Source organism: Zootoca vivipara, chromosome 16, assembly GCF_963506605.1.
Source record: "Zootoca vivipara chromosome 16, rZooViv1.1, whole genome shotgun sequence".
NCBI classification, from domain to species: Eukaryota; Metazoa; Chordata; class Lepidosauria; order Squamata; family Lacertidae; genus Zootoca; species Zootoca vivipara.
The window spans coordinates 1,919,723-1,936,053 of record NC_083291.1 but is presented as its reverse complement, the minus strand read 5'-3'; the positions used below and the strand labels follow the sequence as shown (position 1 = coordinate 1,936,053).

Sequence of the window (16,331 nt, the reverse complement as noted above, 5' to 3'; positions counted from 1 at the left end):
CTTTTATGTACTTTTTAGCACAGCCAGGAAGGCCTCAGAGGTCTGGCAAACAACCTCTGCCTGTTACCCTGGACAATTGCTGCCAGGAAGAAGATGACAGGGACCAGACCAGACGAAAAGTCTGACCTATTTAAAGGAAGAGCCTCTACCTTATTTTTGGGTGCAAATGACCACAGTCATTCTATATTGTGGGCATGTAATTATTCCAAACTACAGTGGTACCTTGGTTCTCGAACTTAATCCCTTCTGGGAGTCCGCTCGATTTCCAAAATGTTCAGAAACCAAAGCACGGCTTCCGATTGGCTGCAGGAAGCTCCTGCAGCCAATCGGAAGCCCTGTCAGATGTCCAGCTTCCGAAAAATGTTCACTTACGTCTGGGTTTGCGGCATTCGGGAGTCAATTTGTTTGGGAGTCAAGACATTCGAGTACCAAGGTACTGTATTCCATAATCTATTCAGATTCAATATCCTTTAGAGAAACAGCATAAAATTCTCCCTTCCCTCTTCATAGAAGAGGCATCTTGCTTGTTATTGACTCAGTTATTTGGGTGAAGACTATTAAGAGTCCATTCAAGAAAGATGGATTGACAAAGCACATCCACCTCTGCCTGCAAGAGGGTACAGCCAGCCAAAAATGGAGATGAAAAGATCTGGGGGTCACTCCCTTTTCTACAGCAACATTTCACAGGCCAGTAAAGCTACCCTGCCCTGTTTTCAATGCATCTTCAGCTCTCGAATGACTGAGGAGGAAGGCAGACTAAATACATACACAGTAGGAATGGGCAATATATTGATCTATCATCCAAAATCGGTTTGAAGTACATTTCGTGATATCCATTTTGTAATTTTTGACTTGGCAATATATCGCACATCATGATGTATGTGTGGGTGGGTGCTATGCAAAAACCACCATGTCGGAAAAATTGTGAAGCCAGCCAATGCTTCTATGTAGTTCCATCCTTATTTCAGACATTGTGATGTATCAGTATATTGCAATGTTTAGCTGGTGATATATCGTGATGCTGAAAACCAGATATCGCCTGGCGCTACTGTTCACCTCTACATAGCTCCATCCAATATCATGATAGAGTGGTACCTCTACTTACGAATTTAATGCGTTCCGAACGCACATTTGTAAGTCGAAAAAAGTTGTAAGTCGGATCCCATAGGAATGCATTGGGAGAAAACATTCGTAAGTCGAAGCAACCCTATCTAAAAATTCGTAAGTAGGAAAAATCCTATCTAAACTGCATCCAAGATGGCGGACCGAGTTCCATTCATAAGTAGAAACATTCGTAAGTAATTCGTAAGTAGAGGTACCACTGTATAATGGTGTATTGCAATGTTTAGCTAGGGATATATTGTGATGTTGGAAACCTGATATCACCCAGCCCGAACACACAGCTCACAACCCTCATCATGGGGTGAGTCCAGATTTCCTACGCAGATACCGTAGTAGCTGTGCATGCTGGGGAATTGAGCAATGGCTCAGCCAACATCCATATCCCTAAAATTTAGGTAATAATAATAATAATAATAATAATAATAAATTTACACCCCGCCCATTTGGCTGGGTTTCCCCAGCCACTCTGGGCGGCTTCCAACAAAAGATTAAAAATACATTAAAACACAAGTCATTAAAAACTTCCCTAAACAGGGCTGCCAGACTTAAAAAGAGAGAGTAGAAGCTCTATATGAATATTTATGGACAAGTGAATGGATCACAGAATCATAGAATTGTAAGGGTCATCTAGTCCAACTCCCTGCAATGCAGGAATCTTTTGCCCAACATGGGGCTTGAACCCACAACCCTGATGATTAAGAGTATCATGCTCTACCAACTGAGCCACATTGGCTAAAGAAGTAGACTTTTTGAAAGAAAGCATAAAATTGCCATGTGGTGATTTCTTGGCAACCGTAATCGTTTGCTTATACAAAGCGATCAACCCAATTCCCAGACTTCCACCCAACCTTGATGTCAGAGAAGTGACTGGGATTCCCACACCACTGTCCAGGTGATCACTGATCTACGATGCAGCTCCAAGGTTGGGGGAACAAATCGACTGCTCACCAGAGGCCAGCAGTCCATTTGCTTGCTACACAGTGAGCGTAGCAAGCAAATTTGCGTTTTTTGCATGGGAATTCTCAATGCAATGAAGATACTTTCAAATGAGTCTCACGAATCTAAAACATGTTGAGAACACCAGAATGTAAGCGCCTGCTGGATCGGGCCAGTGGGTCAACTGGTCCAGAATCTCGTTCTCACAGTGGCCAACCAGATGCTGGCAGAAAACCTGCAAGCAGGATGCTGAGCACAAGAGCCCTCTCCCCTCCTGTCCGGCAAATGGGTTCAGCAGCATATGGCCTCTAGCTGCAAAGGCAGAGAGCATGGCCTCTGTCACTCATGCCTAGCAGCTACTGAAAGTCATATCCACTGATAGCAATGCTAACTCTGTCTGTATTCTAAGGCTGGAATTTTGCACACAGTGAAAACTACAAAGAACCCAAGCAATGTGTTTGGGAGATATCTTTGTCGCCAGTTAGTGGTTCAGCAAGTTCTGGTCATTTCTGGCCTGCTAAGAACTGCCCTGCAATGACCACGTTGCTCTCCACTGGAAAGAAAGCTTGCCCCAACACTGCTGCAGCGGCAGTAAGCTATGCAGAACGGTTCAGCTTTTGTCCTAGCTCACAAAGACAGATTCGGGATAGCCATAGCTAAAAATCCCCAGCCCAATTAATAAGATACTAAAATCCTTGACAAAACACAGCACCAATAATATCTGGCCTCTGTAAAATTTGGTGCTAACTTGCACATTCATGCATTCAGCTTGCATAAGCCCAACAGTTGCTCTTCTGCCGTAAATCAATCTATTGTTGCCCTTCGTAACAAGGAGGCAGATTTACAGCCTTTTAAAGCCTTGCCTCACAATCAAAAAGATTGTGAGTAAGTTAATGGAACATCTCTCTTTTTCTGAGGATGCTGGGGGGTGGGGAGGGAGTTAACAGCTGTTCCTCTCAGATGAATGACATCTGTAGTTCTCACAGCTGGGAATCGGAGGAGCACAAAAATTATACACTCTGCACCCTGTGGGATTCATGCCCTTTTCGGTCAGGGTGTAGCTCTTCCCCTGTCCCAGAGTACTCCTTGCACCAACGTATAGGAATAAGGTCTACTCTCCAGCCTTCTCCAACCTGGAGCCCCCCAGATGTTTTGGAGCAATCAGCTGGCTGGCGCAAGTTGTAATCTAAAACATCTGCAAAGCCCCAGGTTGAGGAAAGCTGGCCGCCAAAGAGAGACTCCTGCGTATGTAAGCCCAGCCTGACTCCAAAAACACTGGGAAAAGATTGCATGGGCCTTTTCCATGCAGACTGGGTTTACTCTGCATCGGACTGCTGTTCCGGAGCCAGCATTTTAGGGGGGGGGGTGTGATATTCTCCTTCCCCTCTGTGCCCAAACTCTGTTTGAAGGCTTTGGTGAATAGAGCACGAGCATTTCAAAACGAAGAACTAAATGGGGCTGGCTGCGCTTGCTGTAGCCTATTATTGATCCATTATCTCCTCTCTTGTGTTTTGCAACGATCCCCCACTGTGGAGGAAGGGGAGGAGGAGAGTTCAGAGGTGGTGGGGGGCAGGCACTTGCAGACAGATGGAAAAATGTGAAATAATCAAAATGCCCAGCAAGATGTACAACATGGGGCGGATATGTGTACAGGACTGTATCAACGTGGTGGTCAAGAGTGGAGTGGTCAACAGTCCAGACCCTCCCCTGTCCTTAACTAGATTTTCCTCATCTTCCTTTCTCTCTCTGATTCGCCACTTCTCTCTTAAGCTTCCTGCTTTATGTTTCTTGTTTCCTTTGGCTTCGTGCCCTCCTTTTTCTTCAGTCTTACCCAGTTGAGTCGGAAATTGTGAACAATGCAGAAATAAAACATCGGCTCTAAACGGATGTTTCTAGCACCAGTTATTACCAATAGGTAGCATGAACCATAGGCAGAAAACTTAAACGATGAGGACAGGATATGCAAGGCCCTTTAGCGTGAATAATTCCACTAAATAACTACTCTACCTTACAACCCTTTTCATAGGCAGGTCTTCCCGTCTATTAACTGTTACATAGCAGGAAGGATTTAATGAGTGCATCTTGCCCTGGAATGGAAACAAACTACCGTCCCTCTCTTATGCATGGAGTTACCCAACACTTATGCAACTTTGAAATGGTTAAACGAATGACAGCCAGCTTCACCGGACATCTAGGAAGCTTGGTGGTATGCAGCCTACTACTTAATGAATCAGTGGCCATCGTTGGTTTTGAATTCAAAGGTCCTTGAACCGTGTTTGTCAAATTAAACTATTTGATGTATGGGAATGTGCCATGGACTTTCAAATGATACATTGTAGGACTCTTTAAATGGAACTAGAAAAACACTAGCTGCTTATGCATGCAATCCCTCATGAATATTAGTCTTTCAAAATCCAAGCAGATCAAAAAGGTATTAATAAATCAGGCAAGGCTACCAAGGGCAGAAAATGTTTTCTTTGGCTGAAATTCTGGTGTTTTTCTTGCAGCAGTTTTCTGCTGCTGAGGTTCACTGCCAAAGCAAATTTTGCAAAGGAAGTTGTCTAAAATACATTTTTACACACACACACACACACACACACACACACACACACCATGTGTTTGCGTATCTACTCTAGTAGGCTTCCTACACCAACGTATCATCTACCCTTTCACATGGTGATTAAATATGATCAGGGGATACACAAATACAATGGGCGGTCTCATTGGAAAAATCATGAAATAAAGTTCAGCTATGATAATTAACACAAGTGCACTGTCAAACATTCACAGAAAGTTTATACAATGTAAAAAGCTGCAAACTAAAATATACACAAACAATGCTCCTCTTTTTCACCATGTTGTTAAAGGACAACTGGGGTTTTGCGGTAGATAGTTAATAATGTGTGAGTGCCCTATTGCTAGCCCATTATTGCAAATACTAACTTAAATTAGATGACAAAAAAATAGTTTTTACTATTTTGTTTTTCTAAATGCCACTTCATGCCATTAAAATAATTTCATTCCAAAACTGGGTTCAAAATCTCAGCTATTTAAGTAGCTATCCATTATCCTCAGCTATGTGAAGAATTTTCTTCTACAGCATTAGGGTATCAGTTGTCAACACTTCAGCTAAAATGTTTGCACCCATATAATGGAGTGTGTTATCACCTTATTAAAACGCCCTCTCCAGATTTATCTCTTAATTGCCCATGTATATTTAATGGTATTTTAAAACAGTCTCTGATCAGAAATATTTATTTCGTATACCATAATCTAGAAGACCAACACAATTTTATCTTTCAAAATGACGCTTCCCACTTCCTCCCAACTGAAGTGTGTTAGAAGCTCAGGTATATAAATTAGGCGCCAAATAGCTCATTAAACCAGGATTACAGTTACCAAAACGGAATGCCTAGTTGCCGTTTTGGGGCCAGGCGGCTCAAAAATCGTATTTTTCGATACAGTTTTTTGGTTCCTGAAATTTATTCTGATTGTGCAGATATCACAGACAGAATACTACAGGAGGTGTTGCTGGTGTGTGAAAAACGTCCAGATCCAAGGATCGCCAGGCATGCACCTCCAGATGGGGGAGACGTCAGGCGCCATCCTGACACCTGGGCATCTTCACTTGGTTGCAAGTGGCTGATAGCCTGGTGCAAAATGTGCCTGGCAAATTTCGAATGCTGAAGCTGAGTCTACTTGCCTACTAAGGTCTAGTAGCAGGCTACTACAACCAGTCCTCACGAAAGGCTCTATTTAAGGCAGCAAAATCAATTGCAAAGGCTTCTGTGGCAACATGTTATTTGGCTAAATCCTTCTCGTATCATTACCCTATTCACTTCTCCTCACTTAACAGACTTGGAAAACTACTCTCCCTATTTGGAGACAGGTTGTAGAGTTATCCAATTCTCTGCCAGATCACATGGCCACAAGTTTCATGGCAAGGTGAAAACCTCCAAACCTGACCCAATGCTAATTGTGGCCTTTTCTAGTGACACATCCCAGTACAGTCAAACCTCGGTTCCCAAATGGCTCCGTTTTCGAATGTTTCGGTTCCCGAACGCCTGGAAGTAAATGCTCCAGTTTTCAAACATTTTTCGGAACCCGAACATCCGACACGGCTTCCGCTTGAGTGCAAGAAGTTCTGGCAACCAATCAGAATCTGCGCCTCAGTTGTCGAACGTTTCAGAAGTCGAACGGTCTTCCGGAATGGATTGCGTTCAACAACCGAGGTTTTGTTCTCATTATCATGAAGCCTACCTGCAGAATAAACCGCCTTCCAACTGTGATTGCTCAATGACACGGTACATCAGTGACACATAGATGGGATCGTTCCAAACTAAACTAAATTGGTCTCACCAAGTATCTCAAATTGAAAGTGCCAGTTAGAGGCTTCTTCATTCCACATGGATCAGTCGCTCAAACACTGTGCGCAGAGACACATTAGACCTGCTGTGAGACGACTGGAAGCGCAGTGGAAGAAACATAATTAAAACGTTCTTGTGAATCCAAAGCACCAACCAAGTAGGCCTTCTTACAAAGGGTTAGGGTCTTTCCCATTCCTGCATTTGGTATGACAAAATTTTCAAGCACTCCTAATAAGAGATGGAGCAGAATTATCATGCTGTGAAAAAACCAGCAACCCATTTTGCAATAAGCCGAACACTGCAACTTTTAGTATGTTGTCTGGGAATTGCAGCTGGTATATAACAGCTTTCAGCTAGAGCCATTTCACATCAGCATAATGCACAGATGCTGAAAACTGTGCATAAAATCTCATTTCTAGGTTACCTGAAGAATCACCTCAGATCATTGTGGAGAAGCCCTCAGTTATCACATATTTGCTCAGTTACAGTGCAAACTAAGTTTTTTAGCATTGAAATGTTTCTGTTTCACTGAGTGTTTTTAGAGAATTCATTTGATACTCCCAATCACTCAAATCTTCTGGACCTATAGATTTACCCAGGAGAAGTTGGGAGAGTCAGCAAATCTGCTATACTGGTACAGCTCCTTTCCTTTTTTATAATAATTTTTATTAAATTTTCAATTTTACAATTCCAAATAAACATTTTTCAAACTTTAAATTATCCAATGACTTCCCTTTCTTTTCTCTTTCCACGGTTCATTTTACATATCATACCTCCCTGCATATTTTACTATAAACATTCAAATCAGTTTTCCACTTTCATGTCCATTAAAATGATTTACTCTGTTGAATTTATCTTAATGCTGCATTTTCAGCTGTACATAGTCATTTCCCATATACTCAATAAATGTTTTCCAATCTTCTTTCAACATATGTTCTTCTTGCTCTCTTATTCTATATATCTTAAATCAGCAAGTTGTGCATATTCTGTCAACTTAAGCTGCCAATCCTGTTTAGTTGGGACCTCACTCACTTTCCATTTTTGGGCTAACAAAACACAGGCCACGGTTGTTGCATACATAAATAATCTTTTCTGACACCTGGGAATTTCAGTCTGGGTTATCCCCAACAAAAAGGACACAGGTTATTTTTTTGGAAAATAGTTTTGAACATTTTTTTTCAATTCATTATAAATAATTTCCCAAAACACTTTTACCTTTTTACATGCCCATCACATGTGGAGGAATGTTCCTTCCACTTCTTTACATTTCCAACAGATATCTGATTCTGTTTTATGAATCTTAGCCAACCTAAAGGTAAAGGTAAAGGGACCCTTGACTGTTAGGTCCAGTTGCGGATGACTCTGGGGTTGTGGCACTCATATAGCTTTATTGGCCGAGGGACAGGTGTACAGCTTCTGGGTCATGTGGCCAGCATGACTAAGCCGCTTCTGGAAAACCAGAGCAGTGCACGGAAACACCGTTTACCTTCCTGCTGGAGCGTTACTTATTTATCTACTTGCAGTTCATTTTTTCAAACTGCTAGGTTGGCAGGAGCTGGGACCAAGCAACGGGAGCTCACCCCGTCACGGGGATTCGAACCACCGACCTTCTGATCGGCAAGCCCTAGGCTCTGTGGTTTAACCCACAGCACCACCCACGTCCCAACCTACTTGGAGTTAAATAACATCTATGAATCATTTTCAAATAATTCGCTTTCAATGAATAGCATGCTGTAAATTTCAGGTCACTTTTTCCTGGTACAGCTCTCCATGTGATTTCATATGCACCTTTCCAACTCACAATCAAACAACCATGTTCACTGTTCTGAAAGATTCAGGTTTGTTTTCACCAGGATGCAGAGAACATCTCTGACCAAGGGAACCAAGTTCCTTAAGATCCCAAGATTCAGCATAACGTTTTATCAGCTCTGTCCATTGTCTACCCTGCTAGTACAATGCAGGCTTTTCATAATTCAGGTGGAGAGGGAAAGGAGGGGGGCAAATGAGCTTTAATTGCTGGTAGCCGATTAGGAGGAATTTTTTCATAACCAAGTTTCAACGTATATGCCTATTTACTCAGAATGCATGCTGAGCTTAGGTCCTTTGTATTCTGCTTTAAAAATAAAAATAAAATCTGAAACAATAGCTCATTTTCAACCGTACAGTTATATATGTGCTACATATGAACAAAAACTCATTTTAGGCATTGCTGTATAAGCTCCTGAAGAGGAAGTGTTCAGAAATAAATTAATCTAATCAATTTCATGGGGAGCTTAGCTGCAATCCTTTGAAGCAAAAGGAACATATTTTAAAATGAATGAAAAATAGCATACTCGATGGCTCTACACAAAGAATTAAAAAGTCATAAAAGCCTGGACCGTTATCAAACTATTGCATACATTGTAACTGGAGCTGAAATTGCTCACTAAGGAATGGAACAATAATGTTCCAGCAAACAGATTTTCACTTGAAGCAAAGACAGTGCAAATGACATTGTGTGGCTCTCTCAGAGCCTACAATAAATTTCATTTGGGTATACATATAATAGAATATCTTATTGTTAACAGTATGTTGGATTGTGAATTTGCAGCAAACTAGTAGCCTTGAAATCATGAAGCCAGTCTCTACGCAAAACCTCAAAAGGATGGTTCTATCTTGACAAACTTCTTCATAAAACAAATCACTGCAATAGGAGCACAGATTATTCTATCCATATTGTTTTATTCCCAGATACTGTATTGATATAATAGACATTAAAAGCAAGATATCAAAGCTTGTAAGCTCCTGATAAGTTACTTCTTTCAAATGGAATCTCAAAGTCTCTCTTCTAGCAAAGGACGGGAGATTGAATGCTGGATAGTTGAGCTAAAGTGCAGAAAAGCTATTATCACTAAGACTTTTTGTGCTGACAGAGGCAAGACAGTTGCGCAGTTTAGCATGCCTACTTTATCTCCTCAGTTTCAAATCTAGTGCTTTCTTTCTAGTTATAATGCATTTTTAAAATGAATAATGTTTCAAATTCTATTCTGAACAAAATGGGATTTTATCTTACTAAGAAATTAACACAACAGTCCTTCCCTAGGAGTTAAGAATCACTGAACACAATGAGGCTTACCTATGAGTTGACTGTATAGAATTGTACTGAACACGAGGGCACCGCTGCCCCATGAATATTTTCATCTATAATCCCTCTTAATTGAAATCTTAAGTTTCAATGCCCAATAAAAGAGACTGATGTTTCGGAAAATATATTAATTGTAAATACTTCTACTGTACATTAGAACTACAAACTGGAACAAATGAAAGACTGTAGGATCAAATGGGCCCCAGACAAAGGAAACAGCATATCTATGTTAATACAAGAAAACTGATGGGAGAAAGTATATAAATTTCAATTGAAAACGTCAAGTAGAAATAATTACCATAAAGCAAAGCTCAGGTGGTACATGATATCAGTATTGCAAAATAAAAATTATCCTGCAAGGGCTCAGATGTATGGGCTATTGGAATTTTTCTTGGTGGGGCTATTTTAACTTATACTTGGATATTAGCAATTGGTTTATGTGTATTATTTTAATTGTATAACTTTTTGATTTTCCATGTATGTAATTCTGTCCTGGGACTTTGAGAAGGACTGATTATAAATATGGTGAGATGGATATTGTGAAGATTGCAGGGGAAGGGAATAACTATGTGTGCCATATTTAAAAAACGTTTCAGTGTGCCCTGGCAAAAAAGACTGGGTTTGTTTTGGAAAAGCTCATATACTGCTCTTCCATTTCACTTATACTGATGATTTAATCCAGCAAAAATAGCAGTGAAATTCAACTGCCTGTGTGATGACTACAGCTAGCATGATACATGCAAAGCATTGTCTACTGGCAGCTACTCTTACTGTAAAAAATGGAAAGATAAAATGTGGGAACCTGGATTAAGGGGTCAAGGAAATGGTACTTATTACTCAAGGGAAATGTTTCATTGGCAAAAGAGAATGTAAGGATGTTTGTGGCTGTGGCTTACATTAGGGGAAAAGAAGAAGATTTCTCCACTGTACAGCATGACTTCATAACCTACACAAAGGAAAAGGTCTTTCAACACCTTTGTAAACCATTTACAAAGATATGAAAGATATGGACAATCTTGGTTATCAGTCTTGAAGAGTAACTGCCTATCGGCACACTGCAGAAATGAACTGTGCAGAAGTGATATTGGGCAATCTCAGGATGGAGAAGAAAAAGCTATTCAAGAATGCAATTTTCGATCTAAAAAATATTCCATTTCAGGCTGAATATAAAACTGCAACTACTATCTAAGCTTGCAGACCATAGAAGGGGCCCAATCCACAGCCAATTTAAGTACTAATCTTCTTTTTTTGTTTGTAAATATATATATTATCAGTGCCTTTGCACATAAATACACAAAATGTTCAACAGCTGTAATTCCCATGGTCTTAGGCAGTTCAAAATTATTGCATATAGGTATGCCAGGCATCCCCAAACTTCGGCCCTCCAGATGTTTTGGACTACAATTCCCATCATCCCTGACCACTGGTCCTGTTAGCTAGGGATCATGGGAGTTGTAGGCCAAAACATCTGGAGGGCCGCAGTTTGGGGATGCCTGAGGTATGCCAACCAGGATAATATATGAAAATAAATTGTAAGTATAAAATATACAATAAAATTAAAATAAAGGGGAGGGGAATTAGTCCCATCAACTATACTATTAAACTAAACCAAGCATCTATCCATCAAAGTGTCCTTATGTTTCAGGTATGTGTACAATGCTCTGTTCAGCATTCATTTAAGTCGCAGTGCTTTCGGAGGGCTGTGTTTAAGTATGTTGTGAAGCAATTAACATTGGTGGGAAGCTTGAATGTGGCTGGATCATGTTGTTTCCTTCTTCGTTTGTTATTTTGCCATTTGTGAATAATAATAAAAATTACCAAGTAATTCAGTCTTCTCACATTTCTGGATATGGTCAACTCACTATGAGTGATTTGCATCATGTCAAATTCACACAGTATCTCTTGCAAGTACCGCCTGACGCTGTGAGAATCTGGCTGCAGTGATTAAAAGTGCTCAGCTTGTTTGACAGAGTGATGCTACTTAATAATGGCATGACACATTCATGGAAACTACAGCAGAGGTTTTCAACGCATATTATCAGCTTAAATTCAGCTGAAGGCACACCTCCTTTTAATCAGAAACATAAAAAGACTACTTTACAGCAAATTTTCCCCAAACCCCCATCACTTATTCCAAAATGGAAAGCTATTATTCAAGCTCCACATGGGTTCCCGTTTCATTATGACTATATTTCACTCAGTTATCTGCTAAAAAATAATCACACCTTGCCTTCAGGCTTTGGCAGAAAGGAAAGGTATTCAGTTAATAAGGGCCTGGAGGTTTTACAAGACAAAGAGAGTCGGGTCGGAATAGTCTACTAAAAATTGATAACAGACAAATTATTAGATCTTTAGCTGAAACCACAGCTGCATTTTATGGTTAATTAAACAGACACTAATGGTGCAACTTTCAAAAACAATTTTAAAATATGCAAGCCATTAATTCAGTAGAAGCCCAGGTGACTGCCACAATTGACCTTTCAGCAAGAAAATATAAAAAAAAACATAAATTAAATATAAAAACATAGATTTAAAATATACAAAAAATAGATTAAACTGGGGGCTACTTAAACCTCTGCTTGCTTCACTTACCAATCCTGCCTACCCCATCCCTGAACCTCCCCCCCACACCCTATTTAACCCCACTCAACCCTCCCCCTTTCCACTTTATGCTGTAGCCAAACAGGCTGAAGAGCTGGCCCAGCTGCAGGAGCACTGCAGGAAGGAGGTCAGAAGCAGCTGGGGATTATGAGGCCACTGCCTCTAACTGGTTTCCCCTTTCCCATCCTGTTCCTCCTAGCAGGCTGACTCTTCATCCTCATCAGCGGATGAGGATTCCCCCAGTTGACTGAGGAACAGGGTGACCAGCAGTGGTACCTGCTAGCCAGGGGGCCTAAGTGCTGGGGGCAGAGGCCCCAGAGCTGGCAGGCAGGAGCCAGCAAAGCAAGCAGGTTGCTGGAGGCGGAGGCTGCTGCAGCCTATTCAGGATCTACCTCCCCACAGCTCAACTGGGCCACCCATCCACATTGACTCTTGTCACATTGTAGTTCACATCGCCACCTCTCTGTGGCAAAGCAAACTGCAGCACGACAACACCCTTATACTTTTATTATAGGTATAGATCAGGGGTTCCCAAACTAAGGCCCGGGGGCCGGATGCGGCCCAATCGCCTTCTAAATCTGGCCCGCGGGATGGCCCAGGAATCAGCATGTTTTAACATGAGTAGAATGTGTCCTTTTATTTAAAATGCATCTCTGGGTTATTTGTGGGGCATAGGAATTCGTTCATTTCCCCCCAAAATATAGTCTGGCCCCCCACAAGGTCTGAGGGACAGTAGACCGGCCCCCTGCTGAAAAAGTTTGCTGACCCCTGGTATAGATCAAGGATCAGCAACCTATTCCAGCCATGGGCTGGTCCACCGTCCCTCAGACCATGTGGTGGACCGGACTATATTTTTTTGGGGGGGGGGGAATGAACAAATTCCTATACCCCACAAATAACCCAAAGATGCATTTTAAATAAAAGCACACATTCTACATGTAAAAACACGCTGATTCCTTGACCGTCCGTGGGCTGGATTGAGAAGGCGATTGGGCTGCATCCGGCCCACGGGCCTTAGGTTGCCTACCCCTGGTATAGATAGTTTCCATCTATCACCTATTGTCCATCTTTAGTGAAGGAAATACTGTTCTGCACATTTTGCATTTATACAGTCAGCAGGATGCCATGGTCAGCAAATGTATCATCAATGTTGCTTTAGGCACACATGCAATCTAAGGGAACAAAGATTCAAACTCATCTAGGGTATACTCAGAACACACACTGATTTCTTTGTGGATATTGAAACTCTGTACTGAGCACATTAAAAACATCACTAATGTTTTTGCATTTAATTTTCCTCTTTCTAATTTAAAACAAACAGGGCTGTATCCAATAATGTCTCGACAGCACAAGGACTTCTGTCTGTGCAACAGGACTTCATCTCCCATTCTTCTCATGCCCCCCCAATCTATTATGGGAGCTCCCACATCTTGCAGAGGAGATTTGGGGTGTGTGCAGGGAAAGGAAGTTCCATTGCACTGGCAGAACTCTTGCAGCAAGATAACTTCATTGGCCACAACCTGTAATTTCCTTGATTATTCTCTTTGGGTTGTCATCACCACACATCTAAATGTGTAATTTGGTGCATTTGGTTCACATCACTGTGAGCATAGAAACCCAAACCCTGGCCAGGAAGCAGAGGAATGATGGAGTGACATAGCCACTGCCACATCAAATGACAATGTTAGGCTGGTGCGAAAATCGGGACAGAAGGGGGAACCCACCAGCCAGGAGCTGGTGTAGCAATTAAGCCCAGTGCTGTTGAGCGATGGCAATACAGCTTGGAATCCAGTCAAACCAGGCCAGTTCATCCCTCCTTGCAATTTCTGCAGGCTATTCTGGTGGGACTTGCACACACACCAACCCTTTCGGGTGGGTGAATTCCTTTGTGGGTGAGTGACTGTGCAGCCCATGGCTAAAGGAGCTGCTCTGGGTTGGGCACAAGAAGATCTCTGCCCCCATTCTCACGTTCCTACATGGCAGATGGGGAAGTCTAAGACTTCCATATGGATCCACAACCAGGACAGGGGACCTCAAGGATGGAGGCCCAATGCAGACTTGCAGGCCACCCTATCTGGCTCTTGGGATACTCTACAGATGAGACACTGTCCCAAGAAGCAGCTCTTACAAGCCCCCCTTTGCATCCTCCTTGTGTATTCGCCTGGCTGGAATGAGTCCTTCAGCTCTGACAATCCCTCTTCTTTGCCAGGATGGAGAATAAGGGAATGTGTGTGAGGGTGAAGAAACTAGCCTACCGGAAGAAAGGTAGCATTCACTTATTGCTGTGCTCACTTTTGCCTCGGTCCCCACCCATGTGGAGCTTGGGTCGACAAAAGTTCCCCATCCTAATTTACGAGATGACGCTCCTGACTTTGATTCTCCCTGTTCAACGAGGTGTATTGATAGAAAGGCAAGAAAACAGAACACCACTCCCGTCTCCCCTCGGCCACAGTTATTTTCATAAGCCGCAGGTTCGGCCTGAAATAATCCATAAAGGGATCAGAGGTTTCAAATTTTCCACTTTACAAAACAGTTAGCCGCTTGTGTAAATAATGCAAGACCCACCACCAGGCAGACGGCGAAAACAAGGCCAAGCATGGCGCAGGGTAGGAAACTGGTGAGCATATTTTTTTCATGAAATCAAACATCCTGCGATTGAAGTTTTGTAGGCCCTACAGCTCTTTAAAAAAGAGAAAGGCAGAGCTTTTAGAGTTTTAAGTGAACCAAGCTACTCTCCCACTGCCTCAATAGCCATAAATTTTACACCTCCCCCCCCCCCGGCCCTTTGCCTTGTTCCAGTACACACTTCAGATGAGAGCCAACAAAAGTCACAGTATGGAATTTTGACCTGCCTGAATGAACAAGCGCTTCTGGATGGCTTTGCTAGCCCATATAAATGTTACTCATACCTTAAAAGATCTACCACAGTGGTTAATATCTGGATCGCTGCTGAGATTAATGCTTAACATCCTCAAACGACAAGGATATCATATATCTATATCTATCTATCTATCTATCTATCTATCTATCTATCTATCTATCTATCTGTGTAACCGTGTGCATAGTTTAGATAAAAGTAGGAAAACGTTTGAGATTTGTTTTTGCCAGGAAACATACACAAGGAAAATCTGACATATCTAGAATAATAGTGTGGTAGTGCAACTGAACTCAAGGTTTGCGGTATCTAGGCATAACGGACAGAGATTATTGATTAGATGAGCATGCTAGTACCCATACCTGCAGGTATTTTGCTTCTGGGCTATATTAACCCTTACATTTCTGCTAATTAAAAGCATGTTTACATTTCCACGTAGGACAAAGGCAGCATATTCCACAATATGCAGCTAAAAGTCACTCAATGTTTCTACTCAGCAGAGAGTGGCAGTTGCATCTGGAAATAGCGGACAACAGCAGTCCATTTCAGAATCACCACTGAATGGCCGTGCCTTTACTATCTGAAGCGGCAAAAAAAGTCGGCAGCAGTTTTCTATACCTGACAATTGAAAAATGTTGCTATTAAAAAGTTCAGCTCTCATCTACAAAGAAATGCAATGTCGTTTTTCTTACAAAGTGTAAAGCTATTTTGGCTGCATTAATATCCTCAACATGCTTGTTGATTAACTGTTTCTCTAAATCCCCATGTTTTGGCTAAAACTTTCAGAAAGAAACTGCAGCTTGTATGTGCTTACAAATGGTTTGCCTTCAAGATCTCGGTGCATCAGACGCATTTCAAAGCGTGGAACGGAAACATCATTTAGCCCTAGTTGTAACAGAGTTAGGGCCATGGTATAAAAATGAAGGGAGGCAATTTCAGCCACATCCTTTCTGTGTTTTACAACCTTTGCCCCACACTAAGAGAAACAGTCGTTAAAGACCCACCTTAGACATAAAACGAAAGACCACCTTCTGTCTGCAAGGAGCTTTCATCATGGGAAAACCTAATGATGGTTTATCTAGCAAGCTATTTATTGCCTGGCTCCAGACAGTATAAACTGTCTATGAATGAGGCTGCAAGGGAGTTAAAACTTACTCAGCTTCTGAGCACCCTGAAGAATCCCACTTCATTTCTAGCAATGCATTTATTCTCAACAACTCCTTTATGCGATGGGATAATTTTAATTTACCTCTTCTGGCCAAGAGGTGCCATTAAAAAATAAATTCTGCTGAAATGCAGCCTGTCT

At 41.8% G+C, this 16,331-nt stretch overlaps 1 protein-coding gene across 5 annotated transcripts in view; it reads right to left on the bottom strand.

Annotated features, from left to right (window-relative positions):
* MLLT3 (MLLT3 super elongation complex subunit) overlaps positions 1 to 16,331 on the bottom strand; it is a 101,602-nt gene that overhangs the window by 19,838 nt on the left and 65,433 nt on the right. The gene's annotated exons all lie outside the window — the stretch shown is intronic.